The sequence below is a fragment of the Canis lupus genome, chromosome 2, assembly GCF_003254725.2.
Source record: "Canis lupus dingo isolate Sandy chromosome 2, ASM325472v2, whole genome shotgun sequence".
NCBI classification, from domain to species: domain Eukaryota; kingdom Metazoa; phylum Chordata; class Mammalia; order Carnivora; family Canidae; genus Canis; species Canis lupus.
Window position 1 is genome coordinate 66,489,428 of NC_064244.1, and position 22,558 is coordinate 66,511,985.

General features: G+C 47.0%; 1 long non-coding RNA gene across 7 annotated transcripts in view; it reads right to left on the minus strand.

Annotated features, from left to right (window-relative positions):
- Nucleotides 1-7,782: 7,782 nt before the first annotated feature.
- Nucleotides 7,783-22,558, minus strand: part of LOC112660569 (uncharacterized) — a 43,517-nt gene continuing 28,741 nt past the window's right edge. For 3 of the 7 annotated variants that reach the window (XR_003137072.3, XR_003137068.3, XR_003137071.3), the window contains 3 exons: nt 20,124-20,210; nt 8,960-9,060; nt 7,783-8,180 (listed from right to left, as the gene is read on the minus strand). This is a non-coding gene — a long non-coding RNA (uncharacterized LOC112660569). Of the gene's footprint in view, nt 8,181-8,297; nt 8,429-8,959; nt 9,061-20,123; nt 20,211-21,338; nt 21,577-22,558 lie in introns of all 7 variants that reach the window. The other 4 variants (XR_007404374.1, XR_003137070.3, XR_007404375.1 and 1 more) reach the window with 4 other exon arrangements.

The following is a 22,558-nucleotide window of genomic DNA, read 5'->3' on the forward strand; positions in this document are numbered from 1 at the left end:
ATTGTGCTCAGTGATCATAATAGTGACCTGTATACCACTCCTTGCTATTGAAGTCTTACAACAGCCCCATGAGGCTGGCATTATTACCTCCAACTTCCAAGGAGGAAATGGGGACTTACACAGATGAAGTGACCTGCTCAAGATCACATGGTAAGCGTCAAGCTGGAATTTAAACTGCTGGCCGTGATTCCAAAGGCTTCTTCTGGGCCCCATAGTGCATAGGGAAAAGATCACGGTTGGAGTAGAGTGGGGGTTGAGTAGAGAGAGAGACAGTGTGCCAGACATTTGAAAGAGTGTCAGGGTCTGAAGCTGGAAAGGAAGATTTGCCAGGCAAAGGATGGCAGCTTCAGGATATCTGCAGGAAGACTGTGGTGAGATAAACACCATTAGGACACAAGAGGGCGCCCCACACCCTAAATCCAGCCTGATATTGGTTGATGGTTTCCCTTTGCTTTTTTTTCTAATTAAAGCCTGGCATTTTAGGGAAGAGGAAAATTAAGGCCCTAAGAGGCCAAGTGCCCTGCCCAATGTTATATAGAAATAATCAGGGGATCCCTGGGTGGCGCAGGGGTTTGGCGCCTGCCTTTGGTCTAGGGCGCGATCCTGGAGACCCGGGATCGAATCCCACGTCAGGCTCCCGGTGCATGGAGCCTGCTTCTCCCTCTGCCTGTGTCTCTGCCTCTCTGTCTCTCTCTCACTCTCTCTCTCTGTGGCTATCATAAATAAATAAAAATTAAAAAAAAAAAATCAACAGAGCCTGGACCAGCTCCCATTTCGCTGCTTCACCATCCACCAAGATTTTTTCTGTGCACAGTTGTCTGCAAGACCCCCTCTGTGCTGGGCCAACACCAGGCATCTAAGGATGCACAGGTGAATCAAACTGGTCCCTGTCCCCAGGACCTGATCTCCAATTTTTCCAGAGCGAATTTCCTTTTAGTAAATTAGTAATGCTTCCTATTAGTAAAATATTCTTGAACCCATACTTCCAACATATGTGTATCTATTTACCTATAAATGCTATACATAGATGTAGTACCTATGTAATTACATAAAAAACTAACTTCTATTGAACACTTAAAATGCACTACTACCAGGTCCTTCTCTCAGTGCTCTATGCATATTTATTCACTTAACCCTCACAAAACTCTCTGAGCAAGAGTCTAATACTATCCCATATCACAAAAGAAGAAACTAAAGGTACAGAGGTTAAGTAACATAAAACCGTATGGTTAAAAAGCAGGCAGTCTAGCTTCAGAATAAAATGAGATTGAAAAATAGAAATATAAGTTTTAACATTTTTCCTAAACCCCCAGGAGTCATCTTGTGCGCACCTCTTTGAAGGCCAGTGCTTGAGGGGCCCCCAGACCTGTGTGGGCCAGTACAATGTGACCAGTACTTTGAGAAAGGGAAGTGCAGGAGGCTATGGAACCCAGAGGCAGCAGCTTATCTAGCCTGGGAGGTCAGGGAGGGCTTCTGGAGAAAGTGATAGCTAAGCTAAATCTTAAAAGATATGTAGTAGTTCCCCTGGAGGAAAGAAATTTGGGGAAAGTGTTTCTGGGTGAAGGAGCAGTGCGTGCAAAGGCCCAGGGTCAAGAGTGTATGGTGTTCTGGGAGCTCCAAGTAGTTTAGGATAGCTAGACACAGAGTGCCCAGGGGGTGGATTTCTCCTCCCAGTGTTGTTATGAGGCTCAAATAAGACCATAGGTATGGCCACGCCTTTGTGTTTTTGCTGAGGGAATAAGCAATCAGTCTGCTGCCTCCTGGGCAGCATCCCAGCTTTTTGGTCCTCAGCTGCCAATTCCTCTATAACCCAGATGGCAAATGGGGCCTCTCTGCCCCCTTGAAGATCTGATTGAATTGGCCTGGACCCCATTCCACAGTTGTCACAGCCCTCTCTCCTTCCCCATGCCCTCTATGAATTTCCAACTTTATTTCCTCGGAGCTACAGCTTCTGTGACCTCAACCCCTACGCCTCCTGCCTCATGTGGATTTCCATCTTAAAACAAAAAGTCCAATTAAGCCAAGCATTTCATGGATTTAGTAAATTTACTAAGGATTTGGAGATCTTGAGATCACATCACATACCACACAGCCACCTGCCATCTCCCAATTTTCTCATTCAGAGGCTCATCCAGAGCTTTCCCAAAGCCTGTGTTCCCAAAATCACCAGCTGATCCTCCCAACACATGCAGCACTCCCACCTCCCACCAGAATCTGGGTTCAGTCTCATGTGCCCACATTTACCCACTATCTCCCTGCCAGGCTGGTTTGTTTTTCCTATCCCCAACTCCAACATGCATGCACCCACTCCAGCTAAACCCAGGTTGCCCTAACCTGCTCCCCAGCCAAGCCCAGAAGCCATCCTTTCTTTCATCTTCCCTGGGTCACAAGGAAAAGTCCCCTCTGCAGAGTAGCCAGGCCAGTCCACAGTAGCCAGGGAGGTGGTGGTGGGAGACAGGCTCCAGGAAGACCAACAGCAACACTGGGGGATGAGGGAGCAGCCAGCCAGAGGAAGGTGGCCAGATTAGCAGAAAGTTCAGGCAGAGTGACCCCAAAAGAGTTCCAACCCCCAAAGTTTTGGGACAGTGGCACCAGAGAAAGGAGAAAAGTGGGATTCTTGGGGAGGCCCCCAGCTTCTGGCCAAGCACAGCTGGTGTGATACTATGTGCTTGTATGTTTTGGGGGAACCACTCAAGCCAGGGCCCCACCCAGGCACTGGCACACTGGCAGGCCAAGGAAGCCCCCAGAATATACACATACTGGGTTATCTGGGGACTGTGCTCCTGGAGGCTGCCATGGAGCATAAGGCCTGTCTCCCAATCTAGCACCAAGACCTGGAGACTGCCCGGGCTCTGGAAGCAGCAGCAGGCAGTGTCTCCAGCCCCGCTGTGACCAGATACAGCACCTCAAGGCTAGGCAGCTCACTGACAGCTCCTCAAGCCACCCTGGGCAGGGCCAGGCTCAGGGCCACAGTGCCCACAGCTTCAGCTCCCGTAGGCTGGGCAGCCCCGAGATGCAGTGGGCCCTAGGCTACGTCTGCCTGCCCATACCGCAGCTACTGGGGCCTGGAGAGCTGCCAGAGGAAGAAACTAGAGGCACCCTGGGAGCATAGAGCCTCCAAGTATTGCCAAGCAGGGAGAGTTGGCAAAGGGTGAGGAAGATCTTGGCGATGTTCCGCGTCTCCAGCTGCAGTGCCTCGCCTTTGGCAGTCAGGGTTTGCAAGACTGAAAAGGCGAGAGAAGCCAGCTTCCAAAACTCCTTATCTGAGACTGCAGAAAGCTCCAAGCTGGTCAGCAGGGACAACTCTACCCGGGAAGAACCAGAGGGGAACTGCAGTCTCAAGGTATGCAGATTCTCTGAGCCATAGAAGTTCAAGGCCAGGCTGAGCACCATGTGAGTACCCAGCAGGTTTAGGGTGATCAGTGTGAGCAGAGGAGCCAACCAGCCCTGGCCTGGGGCTGCCAGTGGATTCCTGCCAACTCTGACATCTCCAGCCCTTTAGACCCTGGAATATCTGGCCCCCCAGACAAATCAGCTGGTTTCCCTAAAGCAACAGCTCCCCGAGAGAAAGTGGCTAGGGACCGGGTACTCACCTTTTATTGTACAGATCCAGGGCCTGCAGTCCTGACACAGCCCCTGTTCCATTTGTGCACAGCACGGCACTCCACAGTCGGTTGCCACTCAGGTACAGTCTCTGAAGCCTGGGTGTGGCAGCCAAGAACCTGGTCAGACCCTGTTAAACCTGGTTAAACCACGGTTAAGACCCAACTCTTCAGGCTGTAGCAGGAAACTAAGGCCTCCAGAGCTATGTGCCCTTGGAGTGCATCCTAAATTCAGTTCCTACAGCTCAAAATGGGCAGGTACCCCAGCCATGTTGGTGTTTATCACAGTCAGGGTGTCCAGTCTCTGCAGTCCCAGCCCTACCACCACAGGCTGCCTCCCTCATGATCCAGACATGGAGTCCCCAGCTGGAGGCCCTGAAGGGCCCCAGGACTGGCCACCTTCAGCCAGGTGGTGAATGACAGGTCCAACATGCCCAGCGTCCAGGCATCACCAGAGAAGCAGCTAAGCACCAGGTCTAGGACGATGTTGGCCAGCTCCCCCACATTCTGAAAGCAACTATACTTGACAGCCAGCTGCATGACTGGAAGAAAACTGAACACCCCAGCTCCCATTTAGGCAGGGGCCTAGGAAAGCAATGTACTGAGGAAGCTCAGGTTGCCCAAGCTGTTGGGGGTGGAAAGAGGTAATAGGCTCAGGGGCCAGTGAAAACACTGCTAGCAAGCCCAAGCCCCTGAGAGCTCCTGGCTGAAGCTGAGTGAGACGCAGACTCAGCCCCAGGACCTGAACTCAGCAAAGTAGCAGAAGGCATCGGGGACAGGACAGAAGTGGAACCAGTGAGACAGAGCCCCTCCACACTCTGTGGCACAGCCTCCAAGGCCTGCATCAGGTTGGTCACCGAGGAGGCCGCTGCAAGGAGGGGCGGCTAGGAGCAGCCCAGCCTGCACACAGAAGAAGAGATAAGAGTGCTCACCCATCTCAACACCAAGCCTGGTCGGCACAGAGGCAGAATCAGGACCTCACTCTCTGCCCTCTTCCCTTTACTGGAGGGGATCCCAGACCCCATCCCCTCCCTCCACACACACTCATTCAGTAGTCACAGTCCTGACAGGATGCACAGCCCCCAGGGTACCCATGAGGCTCTGGAAGGAGGGCCAGAGGGCCACAACGCTTCCAAACTGTACAATCGCTGGAAGGGTGGGACTAGCTTCGGAGATGCTTGGAGCCCAGGATCCAAGGGGCAGGGAGAGGCAGAAGTCCACTAGTGGGAGGAGGGACCCAGCTCTTGCTCTGCTGTGAACAAGCAAGCAGTGTTTCTGAGCACAGGATTTGGGGCTTAAGGTCTAGAATCTCACTCCACCATTGTCTTTCAGTGCAGGGCACGTAGCTCCGCAAGCTTTAGTTTCCTCCTCACCCCAAGTGTACTGTTACCTGCTTCACAGGATTTGCTGTAAATGACTTATGGGTGCAGAACAGAGTTTCTCTCCTCAACATTCCCTTATGCTACTTCCTCTCCTTTCTTTAGTAGAAAGTCTTGAGTAAGTCAGGGTTTTTAAAATGCAGATATTTTATAAGCAAGGTAATACATCAAAATGATGCCTTCATGAACATCTTGTAATGCTCCACGTGGAAGATTCCAAAAAGCCCAAGATTTATTCAAGAAGACTATAGGGGTCCGTTCCTGCCCTTCCAGTCTGGGGCTAGGAAGAAGGGTCTTCTAGGCTTTGATCTTGACATGCCCTACCAGGATGGAGTCAGGACTCCAGGGGAAAGCAGAAAGAAAAAATGATGCTTTATGATGATCTCAAACAATGCAATAAACTATTCAATAGAATTCAATCTGATCATGATTTTTAAAAAATAATAAACTCAGAGAGAAGAAAGATGCCTGACTTTACCCCAAGTCTACAATACATATAAATCTTTTTTTTTTAAGATTTTATTTATTATTCATGAGAGACACAGAGAGAGAGAGAGAGAGAGAGAGAGAGGCAGAGATACAGGCAGAGGGAGAAGCAGGCTCCATGCAGGGAGCCCGACGCAGGACTCGATCCCGGGTCTCTGAGCCGAAGCTGTTGGAGGTAGAAAGGTAGATGCTCAACCACCAAGCCACCCAGGCGTCCCTACAATACATATAATTCTTTTTTTTTTTTAATACATATAATTCTTAATGGCGAACCATTTATTGCATTCAATTTAAAGCCAGGAACGAGGGATGCAGGCCTTAGCCAATAGAATAAGAAAAAGAACAGAAATTAAAATTATAAGTATTTTATTTATTTATTTTTTTAGTGTTTTTTTAAAATATTTTATTTATTTATTCATAGACACACAGAGAGAGGCAGAGACACAGGCAGAGTCCGAGAGGGAGAAGCAGGCTCCATGCAGGGAGCCCAACGTGGGACTCGATCCCAGGTCTCCAGGATCACACCCCAGGCTGCAGGCGGCGCCAAACCGCTGAGCCACCGGGGCTGCCCAAAATTATAAGTATTTTAAAAAACAGAAGGGTCATCATTTATAAGATGCTGTGACTGCCTACATAGGCATTCCAAGAACTTCTAGAAACAAACTTAAAACTAAAGAGTGTTTAGCAAAGGTGCTGGATACTAGATACTTAAATAAAAACAATAACTACAAAAACCTTTCTTATACACCAGTGCACCACTGAGAGTCTCAACAGAAAACAGCACATTCAAATCACATTTTTTCTAAGGGTTTGTGTGTAAAGAGACTAATCACAAGCCTGTTAGCGGGGCTTAAGGGTACCACAAGGGACCCGGAACTGGCAAACACAGGAGCTGTCCTCATGCCTAGAACTGAAGGTGATTGCATTTCATCAGATCTAAGATGCTCATTTTTTCCCCATATTTTTTAACACCTTTGAGACAGAGCTGTGTCCTACAATTAATGACACCTTGCTATTGCTGGTAACCAGGCAGCATTCATAATATGATCACTGTTGCCTGTGCATATGCATACTTGGTCATAGCTGTTCATATTATTAGCACTTCAGCTGAGTTATGGATATTGTTGATACTACCCATTTTTATTTGGTTGTGCTTTACAATGTCTTTAAAAATATTACACTGTAATTCCACATTGAAATGAAACGTTATTGTATGTGCAAGAAGAGCATGGAAAGAGAGCAAAAGGGGCGCATATTCTCTGTTGGAGAAGTAACATGAGAGGAACTCAGAGGAGGACTATAAATATGAAGGCGTTTGAGGAATACCATAATCAATCAATTTCTTATATTTTAATTTTTTGTGTGTGCAAAAGTTATGCAAGGTAAAAATCTATGTCTAAATACGTACAAAATAGCTCTAAGTTATAAGTGATGAGAAATCATTGTGTCATCATGTAACTGGATCATTTTCCTTAATGGTATGTAAAATAATGGTTTGTTCTACAACTGATTCTTAGAGTCAATCAAATGCAGTAATTTAACTGTTTTAAACTAATTTTTCTCTTCTTTCCTCTCCACCATTATTTTTTAATAGTGTATTGGTGGTGGTGAATTTTACAATGTATTGCTCAGATTGTAGAATTTTGAAATAAGATAGTAGTCATCAGAGGAGGCACCCTATCCCGCAGCACATGGACTGGCAGCTGGATATAATTACTCCAAGATTTAGGTTGATTCCTTGGGGATGAGAAAATACATTATCAATTGTTCAAAAGATGATTGGTTGTAGTATAGTTTTTGGAAGCTTTATTTTGAAGTGTAAGTATTGGGTAAAGGGGTTATGTCAATGGGCAAGCCAAGAGGTAGACAGAGTGAGCGTTTGTTATTCATTTAGCATCCAAATTCCCTTCCTTTATGCCTGTAAGTAACCATGTCCACCTTGCCTCTAGTGGTTAAATGCTACCGGTTGGGGTCTACTGCTCTAGGATCCTGAAAACATTACTGAAATCAGGTGTCCATGTCAACTGCAGCTTCCTACAACTATTCTAGTCTTACAAAGAACAATCACAATAGAGTTTTTCAAAGATGACAGTATTAATGCTCACTAATGCTTTCAGAGAGGGATTGTCTTCTGGGCCCATTCTGGGGATACAGTTAGTGAGTGGGGAACATAGTGCATATGGCAATGTACTCAATAATTCAACCTCCCCTCTTCTATTGTATACCAAGGAATTCAAGGCATCTTAACCTGGTTTATTAGATCACTGGTTAGTCCAAGATCCAGTCAACCAACAAAGTGAACAAATTACAACACGTCTGGTTACTCAAACTAGTCTATTGAAATAAAAACCTCTGGTAAATGCATCCATAGCAATACATTCAGTATAATCTAAAATCATGTTGCATTCCAGGCCTGCTTCTCAGATCTATTCTTCTCCTTCCCCCGCTCTGCTCCACATCACTGGCATGCCAACGCCTGCAAGGTATATTTTCTGACTCTCTGGCAGTAAGAGGTTGGAGGGCAGGAGAAGAGGTAGAGATGTTTTCTCCTCCTTCTCTGTTGGTGGCATCTTCAACATCAGTTATGATTCTTCTTCCATAGTCCCAACTTCCACTGGTTGGAAGGCCTGTGCATATGCATAGTTCCAGCTTCCACTGGTTGACTCTGGGACCCGGGTTCCAGTAACACTACCTCTTCCCCTTCTTCCTGTCTCTGCAAGAAATTTGAGATTCTTCAATCACAGTCATAAAACACTCTTAGCTTTTAGGTGGACAATTGAGCTGAGTAGTTAGGATAGGAGCTTAAAGTCTCTGTGCCCCTCATACTGACCTATGGCATGGCTGCTCAGCCTCTAGAGGTTTGCTTTCAATAGACACTTCATTCCAGGTGACCGAAACTTTTCATTCAATTGACTGCTTCACCTGACTGCTTCACCATTGCATGTCTGATCTGTCAGAGTCCTAAGATTTAAAGTTGAGGTTTCACTGCTCTTGGTCCCACTTGCTGCTGCTGGGGCTACCTTGCCCTGTTGATCCCTCAGAAGTTAGATGCTGGAGCTGCTGCCCCTTCTGCCCCATTAAAAAAGGGATTCTGACTTAGTTTCCCTTTGTTATGGTTACCAGGAGATTGATTTGCTTTAGACTAATTCCCCACCTAGGAGCTGAGGGGGCCAGCATTTGATGGAAAACTCTGGAATCCTTTCCTTCCTCAGTCGTTCAGGGATCTCAAGAGACTTGAGACTTGCCTGAGCTGGAAAGGCACTCTGGGTTCATGAGGATCAAGCAAAGAGCAGGTGATAGAGCTGGGATCAGAACCCAGAATCATGATCAGGTCAGGGGAAGGTGATGGGACAGAGGGAGTATTGGTGGCAGCAAGAGGCCTCCACTCCTGAACATGGGAAATGAAGTGAGACTCTCAGAGCCCAGATGACCCCTCCCACCATCCTCCTGGCCCACTGTACCCCACACACATTCAGAAAACAGAGGTCTCACCATCTCCTCCTTGGGATGTGATGTGAGGAGTTTATGGAGGGATGCTGAAGTCAGACCAGTTCTCATGTTGTAGTCCTGCCAGAGTTGTCCAGAGAACTGCTCTGGGAAGAAGGAGAATGGAGATACCAGGTTGGAAAAGAAATGAAGTGGAATAACAAAATAAATATAATATATAAAATAAAAAGAAACAGATGCCTTTGCTTTGGGCAGGGGTCACTTTCTGGTGGTGCTTTCTCTCTCCGTCCATCTATCTTTCTCGCCTCCATGCCCAGTACATCCTTTCCCCCCTACTTTCTGTCCATCCCCTGTCTCCACCTCCTCCTCCCGGCCAACCCCACAACCCTGCCTAGGCGCTCCTGTCCCCTCAGAGGACAGACTTCTGAGGCACCCAAGTGACGGTCTTCTCTGAGCTGTTAACTTGGCAACCAATATAATTTCGAATCATAACCAGTTCTTAGTGATTTCACTGCATAAGCAATTCAGGTAACATCATTGAAATTCTAAATAAAAAGAAAAGTTGTATGATAGACAGCTCTGCCATCACCAGATCAAATGGCTTTTACTTGCATGAGTTCACTTCGGTTCCTGTCCCAGCTTTAAATACTTTTCCCATAACCACAATTCTTACACTTTCCTATGTGCCAGGCATCCTGAGAGGCACATTAAACAATATCAGCCCAGAAATATTTTATTTCCCAGAATCCCCCCTTTTTTGGGTTACCTAGAATCCCTTTTGATAATAAAAATAACCAACATTTGTTGAGAATGTACTGTGCTAAACACGATGCTCTCATGACCCAGTTTGTGTATACTTTTCACTCATGTTCTCTAGGTGAAGAAATGTGGTCCAAGGAACTGCAGTGGCCTATCCAAGGCCTATCCTGACATGGTTAGTTTCCTCCTCTGGATAAAGGTAAGAATGTGGGGGTGGTTGGGTGGCTCAGTCAGCCTTCAGCTCAGGTCATGATCCTAGGGTCCTGGGATGGAGGTCCACATCAGGGTCCCTGCTCCGAGGAGAGTCTGCTTCTCTCCCCCTCCCTTACCTCCTCCCTCCCCCCCCTTCTTTCTCTCTCCTTGCCCCTCCCCCATTCACACTTAAGCTCTCTCTCTCTTGTCCTCTCAAATAAATAAATAAAATCTTTTTCTTTTTTTCTTTTCTTTTCTTTTTTTTTTTAAGTGGCTCAGTGGTTGAGTGTCTGCCTTTGGCTCAGGTCATGATCCCAGGATCCTGGGATGGAGTCCTGCATCAAGCTCCCTGGGGGGAGCCTGCCTCTCCCTCTGACTATGTCTCTGCCTCTCTTTCCGTGTCTCTCATGAATAAATAAAATCTTTAAAAAAATGTGGCAATGGGGATGCCTGGGTGGCCTAGCAGTTGAACGCCTGCCTTTGGCTCAGGGCGTGATCCTGGAGTCCCAGGATCGAGTCCCACGTCAGGCTCCCTGCATGGAGCCTGCTTCTCCCTCTGCCTGTGTCTCTGCCTCTGTGTGTATGTGTGTGTCTCTCATGAATAAAGAAATAAAATATTTTTTAAAATGTGGCAATAATTTTAAAAAAGAGAGAGATGAGAATGTCCCAGTTACTACTTCCCATTTGGGTTTTCATGGACCGTTGGGGTTTGACTGTGAGTTCCTTTGTTGTCACTATCTTTGTGGCTTTGGTGTTTTCAGGTGTAATTCCCAGCAGCCCTGGGGAAGAATGGCCTTGTTTCCTGTTATTTCAGACATCACAAGGACAGACAGAGGGGTCAAAACAAGGGCTACAGAGGGAAGATAGATGCGTTGATACATAGAACAAATGGGAACCCAGCCAGAGTAGCTGGGGAGAACCTGAGGGGAAGAGCTCCCCATGGGCCCACAGCAGTGATAGCCCCTGTAGGGAGGGGAAGGAGGCCACCCCAGAGCAGCCTGGGCTACTCTTTTGTCTTAGTTGAGGCTCCTTTGGTGTTCAGGAACAGAAATCAAGTCAGACTTTCCCAGGCACAATTTTTTGGGAAGATGTGGAGGTATCTCATGGAATCCTAAATCAGCCATACCTGGGAAAGGACTGAAGCCAGGGAGTGGGGCAGTCAGGCACCTTCCAGTAGTTTCTCTCCCATCTCTGCTTCAACTTTCAATTCTCTCCTGAACAGCCATCTCTGCTTCGGTGCTTTCATGGCTGACAATGGCCAACCCATCCCAAAGGACCACCAGGCTGAGCTAAACCCAAGGCCAGCTTTGGAGGGTGCAGAAGCCCCATCCCTCCTTTCTCCAGTCATGTTTACCCATCCCAAACATTTCCACCACCCACCCTGTCTGCCTGAGGCCTCCCAGCTACTGATTTTGATACCTTCTCCCTGAGCCCACTTGCCCTACTCCTCCCACCAGATCTACTGCGAGAGCCCTGAGGGAAGAGAAGCCAGCATTTTCCTTCCTTGGAGACCACCGAGAAATCCCTCTCCATATGGCTCCCAGTCTGTGTTGTGAGCTTGTTGGGATGCTCTGCTTGGGGATGAATGGCTTTCTCCACAGCTCTGGGGAGAGAAGCAAACATTTCCTTGCTCAGGAGAGTAGCAAAGCAAACCATTATTCCATTCCCAAAGAGAGCTTACAATTTGGGCTGTAAAGGGCCATTGGGTTCTAGTTTTTCAATGTTCCCTTTCCTTTGGGCCTGCAGATTTCATTATTTAGACAGTCTTCTTTGTTTTTTTTTTAATTTTTTATTTATTTATGATAGTCATACAGAGAGAGAGAGAGAGAGGCAGAGACACAGGCAGAGGGAGAAGCAGGCTCCATGCACCGGGAGCCCGACGTGGGATTCGATCCCGGGTCTCCAGGATTGCGCCCTGGGCCAAAGGCAGGCGCCAAACCGCTGCGCCACGCAGGGATCCCGACAGTCTTCTTTGTTGACGAAGTGTGCAAGCTTTGTTAGACAGTCACCCAATTTCCCACTTGTGTTCACAGCTATTGTAAGCCAGGCATGGGTACAGAGGCCAAGAGGGCAGAGTTTCTGCCCTTGAGAGGCTCATGGAGGTAACAAATCCATGAAAAAAGGAGTAACCCAGATGTTCTCTTGTTTCTTCTGTTTTCAGTCCACACTTCCTTTTAATGAGTAAGCAGCAACAATTCGAGCTCTCAATCTGCAAAGACTTTAGGAAATCTGGTCTCTTCCAGGTTCCCTTTTCCAAGGATCTTTGAGAATTCTCACATATTCCACTTATTCATTGTGGTTGTCACTTGTCACTGGACCCTGTGTCTGAACACTGGCAGGGCCTGCCCTCAGGAGAGCTGCCCTCCTCAGGCCCCAACTTCCCATACAACTTTGCCTAACATGGGACTATTCTCAGGGAAACTCCAAGCTCCCTCATCACCTCTGCTGTCTCTCCCTGGGTGATCTCATCCGGTCCCATGGCTTTTAAATACCATCTGTCATATTTGCCAATGACTTTACAAATCTGTTATCACCACCAGTGACTTTTCCCCTGAGCTCCAGACTCTTACATCCAACTATCTATTTGTCACCTTTACTTTTTTTTTTTTTTTTTTTTGTCACCTTTACTTGAAAGTCAACTAGGCAATTGGAACTCAATTTAAAAAAAACAAATTCCAAATTTCCTGACCTGCCATGCCTGCCCCAACTTGGTCCCCTCCAAGTGTCTCCATTTCAGGGACATCTCAGTACATAGTGTGACACCATCCACTTAGTTGCTGGACCTACAAATCTGAAAGTGCAGGTGCACCTCATTCTTCCCTTTGCTGACTCCCAGCAGCTAACTCTGTTGATGCCACCTCAGAACCTATTCTGCATCTGCCCACTTTTTTCCATCTCTTGTCTAAATGATGGCAATGGTATCCCGACTCCCTCTAATTTCACTCCTGCCCTCTGCAACACATCTTCCACACAGCATCCAGAGTAAGCTTCTAAAATTATAAACCAGATCATATCACTCTCCTGATTAAGTCCTTTAATGGTGGGATGCCTGGGTGGCTCAGTGGCTGAGCGTCTGCCTTTGGCTCAGGGTATGATCCCTGGGTCCTGGGATCAAGTCCCACATCGGGCTCCTTACATGGAGCCTGCTTCTCCTCCCTTTGCCTGTGTCTCTGCCTCTCTTTCTGTGTCTCTCATGAATAAATAAATAAAATCTTTTAAAAAAATCCTTCAATGACAAAAAAATCCTTAAATGGCTTCTCATCACATTTTTATAGAGATGGGGAGAGAGAACAGGGGAGGGGAAGAGGGAGAGGGAGAGAGAATCTTAAGCAGGCTCCATGCCCAGTGTGGACTCCAATGGACTCTTAGGACCCTGAGATCAGGACCTAAGCCAAAATCAAGAGTCAGACACTTAACTGACTGAGCCACCCAGGCACCCTTCTCATTACATTTAGAATAAAAACTCAGTTTCTTGCTCTGATGACAACGGCCTCCTGCCTGCCTCTCTGCCACCACTGAATACTGTCCAAACAGCTCCTGCTCTCCAAGTCTCCCCTCTCTCTTGTTCTCCCCTTCTCTCTTACAGCCACACTTCATCTTCTCTCTGTTCATCAGAAGGACCAGGCCTACCTCCACCAAAGGATCTTTGCAAAAGCCACTCTCTTTGTCTGGTGAGCTCTACCTCGCCTTTCAGAGCCTGTGTGTGTGTGCGTGTGTGTCTTCTTACTAATCATGAGTTAATCCTACAAAACGAATGGCTTTGCATATGCTTTACCACTTTTGGAAGTTTCTGCCTGAGACAAAACAATTCTCCTAGGCCATTAGGAGGTTCTGTTCTCCCAGTCATATTTTCTTAGCAGATCACATGCCTTTGAGCAAAACAGAGCAAAACACTTTGAAGTCTTTCCAATAATAATAAAAAAGAAGCCATAATTTGGGAAGAAGAAGAAGAAGAAGAAGCAGAAGCCACAGCAGCAGCTGGAGGAGGAAGAAGAAATAGACTAAGACCAAATCATTATGTGAGGTTAAAAAGGATCATATTGAAATAATAAAAGCTATATTACTAGAGTAACAAAACATACAAACCATGGCTTTTAGAAAGATAAGGAGAAGTTAATAGAAGCAAAATGGTAATTTTCAATTATTTGCCCTGCAAATGGTAGACTGCTATGTTCCAGTCACTGTCCTGAGTGGTAGGGAATAAGCAGTGAACAAAATATACAACACCTCTGAGCTGTGGAGCTCACTTCTAATGGATGAGAAAAGACAATTTTAAGTAAATATACAATATGTTTTGTAATAATGAGTTCTATGGAGAAAGATAAAGCAATCAAGGGAGTTGGGGAGAGAACCAGGGGAGGGTTGGGGTTGCAATTTTAAATAGCATGGTTCAGGAAGACCACCTCTAATGAGGTGACATTTGAACTGAAGCCTGAAGAATGAGAGAAAGATCCACACTGGTCTCTGGAGAAGAGCACTCAAGACAAAAGAAAGAGCAAATGCCCTAGTGTTGCAATGTATTTCTAACTTCCAAGGCTAAGTTAGAAAAGCTTTTGCCTTGTTCTCACTCTGCAGACACTCACCCTTGGAACCTAGCCACTCTGCTGTGAAAAAGCCCAGGCTACGAGTAGAGGCCATAGGTATTCCAAGTCACAGCCTCTTCTAATGTCCCAGCATCCAGTGCCAGACATGTGAGTGACAGGGCCTTCAGATGAGTCCAGCTGTCCTTGCTGATGCCGAGTGGAGCAGAGATGAGCTGTTCCTGCCAAGTGTTGCCCACGTGGCAGGTCTGCCAGCAAAATGAATGTGGTTGTTTGGGGTTGGTGCGTTATGCAGTGATAGAGAGCTAAAGCAGTAGGAAGTTGTGAAAGCATTTTGTATACCGGAAAGCCATCTACAGAAATGGATCATTAGTTGGTAGACATCCTGAGCTCATCTCATGACTCCAGCTACAAGTTTTTCTGAGCTGGCTGTCATCTCAGGCCAGGCTCTGACTCCTTGCAGCAGCAGGTAGCGTTACCTGTGACACCTCACAACCATAATCTGGTTCCAGGCCTCCTCTACTCTCAAGCACCCTCCCCCTCTATCAGGCGCCCCCTTTGCAACCTCCCCACAGAACTCCTTCCACATACATTATCCAGCTATGTCTCTGTGCTTTTTCTCATACTTTTTTTTCTGGCTGAAAAACCTTTTTCTCCTTGGGCCGCAGGGACTTACTTCACTCAATCTTATCCAAGGCAGGACACCAAACCTTCCTGTGGGAGAGAACTTTTTCCCATTTCTCTATTGAGATCTGAGAATTGCTTGCTAAAAATATGCAGGACCCAATGCCCAATGCCTCTCAGCAGTGGATGGAGGAATGAGGTGGAAGGGAGCCACCACCACCCGCCAATGGAGAGGGAAGAGAGGAGAGAAATTGGAATAATCTGTGTGAGTTTGGGGCTGTGATTTTGAGTGATCAGATGGTCTCCAGCTCCCTGTAAAGTATACCCACCAACTTTTATTGGTTCCCAAGCACACCTCACTTACGTTCAAGGACAAGTCCTTTCCCACAGCAGCCCTGCCATTTTGCTGACCCTCAGCCCTCTCCACACTCCTGCTGAGCTGACCCATCCTTCAGAGCCTGATTTCCATAGCCGCTCCTGCCGGGCACAGCTGGTGTGGGCCATGCCTGCAGCCATGCTGCCAGAGGGCCTGGGCAATGGCACTGCCCCTGCTTCATTGCTAGGCACAGCACACACAGTAAGGGATCATTTGTTGGGAGAATAAGTAAAAACTACAACTGTACTTCGTGAAAGTCTTCCTAGATTTTGATCTGGTGCCTGGATCTTCCTCCCCATAACCTCCCAGGCCCAGCAGCACTCTGACCCCCTAGGTGATCTGTAGTAGCAGGAGGCTCCTTCCCTTTGTGTTACAGGGATAACTTGGGTACTCACAGTCCTTGTCAGCCTGCAGGGATGAAAGAGGCCTTGATATCACTTGGGACAAACATGTTGCTAGCTCAGTACTGCACCATCCTAACCCAGGTAACGGCTGGGCTCAGAATCATCACAAGCTCACTCTGCCCTTGGCATCTGTGGGAGTCCCAGAGTTGTCCCGTGCATGCTTCCACATGCTGCTCATGCTGCCTCCTCCGCTCTACCCTTGACATCACTCAGGCAGATGCTCGCCTGGCAGGGCTTACCTCTGAATGCCTCTTAAGATTCTGCTGGACTGCTGGTCAGTGCCTGTTCCCCTCATACTACTCTTGCCTTTTCACTCCTAGGATAATAGAGAAACGAGTCTCCTTCCGTCATGCCACTCCCTTAGCCAGGAATCCCTTACCTAAGTCCCAAGGTGGCACTTTTATTTAGACTGTTGTTTTGTTTTGTTTACATCTATGGATACACAGATGCTGGAGCCAGAGCCATGACCTATCCATGTCATTCAGACTCTGAGTTGAGGCTCATTCTTCATTTCAGTTTCCTTTGTGCATTCAGCTACTAGCTACCAAGGGCCTGTGTTTAAGTTATGGCAATAACTTGGCACATTAATTTTGTACTGCTGTTCAACAGATTACTGCAATCTTAGTGGTTTAACACAACATACACACATTCACAGTATTGGAGGTCAGAAGACTGCAATAGGTATGCAGACCCTTCTGGAGGCCATGAAGGGAGAATCCATTTCCATGCCTTTTCCAGCTCTTAGAGGCCACCCATGTTCTTTGGCTCATGGCCCTATATCATTCCAACCTCTGCTTCTCTCATCACATCTCCTTCCCTGACTCTGACCCTCCTGGCTTCCTCTTACAGGGATCCTTATGATCACATTGGCTCTGCCTGGATAATCCAGAATAACCTCCCCCATCTCTAAATCAGCTGAATCACATCTGCAAAGTGCCTTTTGCCACATAAGAAAGGCAATATATTCTGAGATTTGGGGGATTAAAAACATGGGGAGATGTCATTCTGCCTACCACACTGGGTATCCAGTTGAATGGAGTCTATCTGACGGATGCATACTCCTTTCCTGTAATTTATCCTCTAGCACTCACCTTTCCCCTCCCAGTTTGCCAAATACACTTGTTCATACCTGAACCCTAATTGTGAGCCAAGTCCAAGTTCTTTTCTCAAGAGCCTCCTCTTCAGCCCCCCTGTAAATCAGAATAGACAGATTTCCCCTTCCTGGGGGGCCCATTCCATCCTTAGAGGTTAAGGCCTCTGGCTCTCCTGTTAGTGTCACAGAGAGAACTCAGATATTCCGGTGAGACTATTTGTGTGTGTGTGTGTGTGTGTGTGTGTGTGTGTGTGTGTGTGTTTTCTGGTGAGACTATTGAGTCCATGGTACACGTGCATATATCCACATATAATCCTGGGTGAATTTCCTATCACTTCCTCTTGCCTGTCCAGGCCACTCTCCACTCACCTCCACCCTGTTCTCTATACCAGGTGATTGACCTCCACAAACCACATCAGTGAGCACTCTTGTCTTCTGGATTCCTGTCTGGTTCAGCCAATGGGAACTCCAGCCGGAGATGAGAGGGTGGAGAAGAGTGTGGGCAGGGTTTGCCTTCCCCTGACTGCCTCCCTGTGGGGTGGCCCAGGACTGCTATATTCTTCCCTGAAGGCCTTAGCTCCTGTTGGCCGCTGTGGGTTCAGGCAACTGTTCTTTTCCCCACAGGCATCCAGGCTGTAGAGATAGCCCCAGATTTCACACAATCTCTTGTGGGTTCCTCAAACTCTGCCCACCCTTTGTACAGACCCTTCATTAAACTTTTCTCAAATTATCCAAATTGAGTGTTTCGACTATTTTCTGATGGGATTCTGACTGTTATGTTCTCCAAAATGTAACTCAGACGTCTGCCAAGCTTCCCGGGCCTCAATGAATGATCTTGTGATATAATTTAGATCTGAGTGTTGGCAGCTCAGTAACTCCACACCTAGTCACTGAACAAATTCAGTTCCCTTATAACCTCCTAGAATTCTTGAGTCCCCAGGGATTGCTCACAACTGGTCACTCCTTACATTCCCTCCATGCCTCCTCTGCTCATGCTATGGTCCTAGGCCCTTTATGGACAGAATGGAGTTTCTAATTCTGTTGGGATCCAAGCTCTTCCTGAGACCTCAGTACTTTTCTCTAAGCCACATTGAGGTGGTTTGGGTAGGCTGTGGATATGCAAGTCAAAGCCACGTGACTCTAAATCTGACTTAATATAGACATGTGCATGCATACCTTCTTTCCTGATCAACTATTTGCCAAAACCTCTCCTGTGCCAAGAGCTGGTTTACTGAGAAAATGGAGCCGTTGGGCAGGAATTGGGGGGGGGGACACAACCCCATCCCACATCCGTAAGAATAACCACTTCACCTATTCATCTTCACCACCTTCCTCATCTCAGAAGATGTGTTTCTCTTTCTGTTCAAGGCTCATCCCTACATTTTTGCTCTTGGCCCCACGCCCTCCTGTCTGCTCTGACAGCTGTCTCTATCTAGCACAGGGAGCTAATTCCTCTTTCTACATCTTTGAACTCTCCTCTATGGAAATACTCTGGTTTGCCTGCAACTGTTCTCAATGTTTTCTTAGTGTGAAGAAGAGGAAGAAGGAGGAGGAGGAAGAGGGGGAGGCAACACCCTCTTTTGTTCTAGAGTTGGCTATTTCTGCCTCTCCTTCTCTTCTCCAAGTTACCCAAAAGAGCTACCTCACACTTCTAACTCCATATCCTCATTTCTCATCATCGACCCACTGCAGTTTCACTCCTGCCCTTCTGTAGTCAAGGAACTTCTTAGATGTCAAGCCCAATGGATACCTTTCATCCTCATCTTATAGGATTTCCCCACTGCATTTAACTATATGGACCCCAGAGTCTTCCATTTCCCCCCACCCCCACCAAAGGCGGGGTCCTCGTAGCAGAGACTTTGAACTTCCAGACACGGGTTTCTTTCCCTCTTCTTTTTTTTCACACCCTGCCCCCCCCCACCCTTGTAACAGAGAACACAGCTGCCCTGCTCAAATCTACATCCCCCAGATTTCCTGCAGCTAAGCATGCCACTATGACTTGTTGTCACCCTGTAAGGAGGTAAGCAGAAGTGATGTGGCAATCTCCTGGCCTTACCCTTGGTGCTGTGGACCCAGAAATGGGAGCTGCATTTAAAGGATAAGAGCCTTAAGCCACCAACCTCGGTCCCAGATGACTCTTTGGAACAGAGCTGGCCCTGCCGGCCATGGACTATTCCCATCTGGACTTCTCACATGAGAAAAATAAATACATATCATTTATGTTATTGTACTTTGGGATGTTATTATAGTAGCTTAACCTGTACCCGAAGTAACATAGTGTTGACTCAGGAGCAGTCAGTCTGTAGGCCTTTTAAACCCTACCTCAACCCCAACCTAATTTAGATCCTCTTACACTCTCTTGTAGCATCCTGTACTTACCTTCAAAGCACGTATCACAACTTGCAATTAAATAATTATTTGGGTAATGTAGTGTTCACTATTGACTGCTTCCCCCACAGCTATCTACCCTCCCTCCCTTTTATCTCACAGAATCCTGATGTGATTTAGGAATTCATAGCTTCCTCATTCTAATTCCTGCTCCATGAAAAGATGAGTGTAAGCCCATAGATTGTCTCTCCTAGATTTTGAAGTTAGAAATAAATAATAAGCCACTTATCAAAAGGGTCTAAGATGGAAAATTCACAGTGTAGAGGGAGCCAGTGGGGTTGTAGCGGATCATGTGCAAACCAAAGCTAGGAATGAGAGTGACAGGCAGGTAATAAAGAAGCAGGTACATGAGGTGCAGGCAGACTGTGCTCATGATGACCTGTGCATCATGTCTGCTGAGGATCTGCAGCCACCTGGATTCAGGATTATGTCCCAGTTCCAGTCTCTGTTCTTGGTCTTCACAGAAAGCATCTACAATTACCCCTAAAATATACTCTTTCCCTGGGCTAAAAAGAGTGCACACTTGTTTCTCAGAATCAAGCAGGCCTGTATAAAGCAGTAACTTTGGCCAAATTTATTTAACAAATATTTTTGAACACCTACTATGTTCTAGGCACTGCTGTTATGCACTTGAGTACTTAGGGAGAACAAGGTGGGCTGCCTAAAACATCTCTCTGAGAAGCAAAGTCAACTACAGTCCTCTACCTGCTTTTAATTCTTCAATGGTTTCTAATTGTCTTCAGAATAAAGCCCTCAGTCCTTGTGGTTTTACAGGCATCCTTACGTGAAACAGCCTCTGTCTGTCGTTTGAATCTCCATTCTGTTACTTTACCTGTCCCTCCACTGCCACCAGATCAGGTCCCCCAGGGTGCCAGCCTCTCTCATACATGCAAGTTTTTGCACATATTCTTCCATGTACCTGAGTGTGGTAAGCAAAGACATGAGGCAAGGATGAGGATGGTGACGAGGTACCACCACCTGAGCACTTGTATGTACTTTATATGTATCCTTCTTAACCTTCATCATGATGTACATTCTGTTGTCCTCATTTTACAGATGTGGAAACTGAGGCTTCAGGAGCTTAGTTACTTGCTTCAGATCATTTAAGAAAGGGCAGAGCCAACATTTGAATCCAAGTCTTTTTGACTCCAAAGGATACGCTGTCTAGGCCAGCAGTCATCTCTTTGCCACTCTTTCGAGCTCAGCTTCTGGAGGCAGACAGGCTTGGGTTTGGATTCAGGGTTCTGCTGCTTCCTGAGTGGTTGGCCTTGAGCAAGTCACTCAATCTCACTGAGCCTCAGTTTCCTCATCTGGAAAATGAGGTTGGCAACAGAACCTACCTCAGAAAGTTACTGCAACATTAAAATGAAAGAATGCGTGTAAGGCACTTGGAGTCACGCCTGGCCCAGAGCATTCGGTGAAGGCAGATACCATTTCCTTATCATCATTATTACCATCTTCACCGAGACAAGTAGCTCTCTCCTTAGCCCTGTCCAGGTTAGAGCTCTGCGTCTTGTCACAGACACAGCCTAAGAGCTGCTTCTTTGCTGGGCCTCCTGGGGCCAGGCCTGCATGGATCTGTGGAAGGAAGCTTGGGCCACAGAGGAATGGACTGTAATTGATCCCAGTTAGAGGTGGACAGGGCCTGTCCTCCTCAGCTGGGGCCTCAGGAAGCAGGGCGCTGCCTGATTTATGTCCCTGCTGCACAGAGGATGACCTGGTGACCTCTCTACGTGTTCTAGCATCAGACAAGGCCATAAAACGGAATTGGTGTTGCGCGTTTGTTCCTATCAGGTCCGACTTGTACGCTGTTGCATCCACCTTAGGTCAATCCTCTGCAGGGCCCTCCCTACGAAAGGTTAGTGTGTGTGGCCACTCTGTGCGGCCAGGCCACTGGGAGTTCAGGGACAGTGTATAGAAGGGAAATCACAGTCTTATATACTTTCACGGCTTCCATGACCATCTCCAGTGAAATATGCTCAATCCATATCCTGAACCTACAGCTCCCCGCAGCCTCAGACTCAGATGTCAGTGGCCCACTGAATACCTCTTCTTGGACGTCCACAGGCCCCACTCTGAACTCATTGTGTTCACCTCTCTGCTGACTCTTCTCCTCTCCTGGATGGCACCACACCTGGGCCAAGGAGGCTGCTTATTCCCTGGTCTGGTGTAGCATCTTTGTACAGACTTCTTTATAGCTCTGACCACCGTTTTGTGATGAGAACAACTTATTGCAGGCGTCACCATTATGTTTCACTCTGTCCCCTCCAATAGACTGTGAAGTCCTAGAGGCAAGAGACCACAACTCAGTCATCTCTGCACCCCCAGGACCTAGCATAGAGGCAGATCAGAGAACAAGCCACAAACTTTTGATGACTGAAGGAGGAAATGGATGGATAGGTAGATGGATGGCTGAATGAAGGAGCATAGAAGGGTATCTTTCAAGACAGTTTTCAAATAAAGAACAAGACTTCTTAAGAGGGACCCCAAATTTCCACTGGAAGAGTGAAGTTAGATATTAGCATCTTCGAGCCAGATTAACCTTATTAATTGCATACTCTGAGCTATACTCGGAGCTCTTCCATGTACAAATGACAGAGACCCAGAGAAGTTAACTTCCCGAAGGTGAACAGCAATTTAGTGACAAAACCCCTGAACCAGTCCCCAAACCTCCTGCCTCTACTGTCTGTAGCTTCTTCCTTTCTTTCTGCATGCTGAGCTTAAGTGAGCTCTTCACAAACTCCAGAGCTTGGCTTCCAGAAATGCACTATAGAAGGCAAGGGTCTTGGGGTGCCTGGATGGTACAGTTGGTTAAGCATCTGACTCTTGGTTTCTGCTCAGGTCCTGATCCCAGGGTTGTGAGATCAAGCTCAGGTCTTCCAGACTACCTACAAGGTTTTATTAACAACAACATGATCTATAGCAGAAAAATTGAAATGAGCTTCTCAGAAGTCGCAGTTCTGAGGCTAAGACTATATGACAGTGTGGCCCTTATCTTCACTGAGCCTCAGTTTCCTTACCTGCAAAATGCGAATAAGAATGGCATCTGTCCTGGTATAATGTATGTTTTTCACTTTAGGCTCTTGCAGTAGATTGTATTATTATTCCCAACTATTTGCTGCACTCTCAGTAAGAAGATCATCCATCTCTGCCCATACCAATGAGACTTGCGGTGCTTCTCTGTGGGGGGGAACTATACCTCACTGCCCCCCGGGTGTCAGCCTAGGCCATTCGCTTCTTTTGGCCAATGGAACATGAATAGATGGG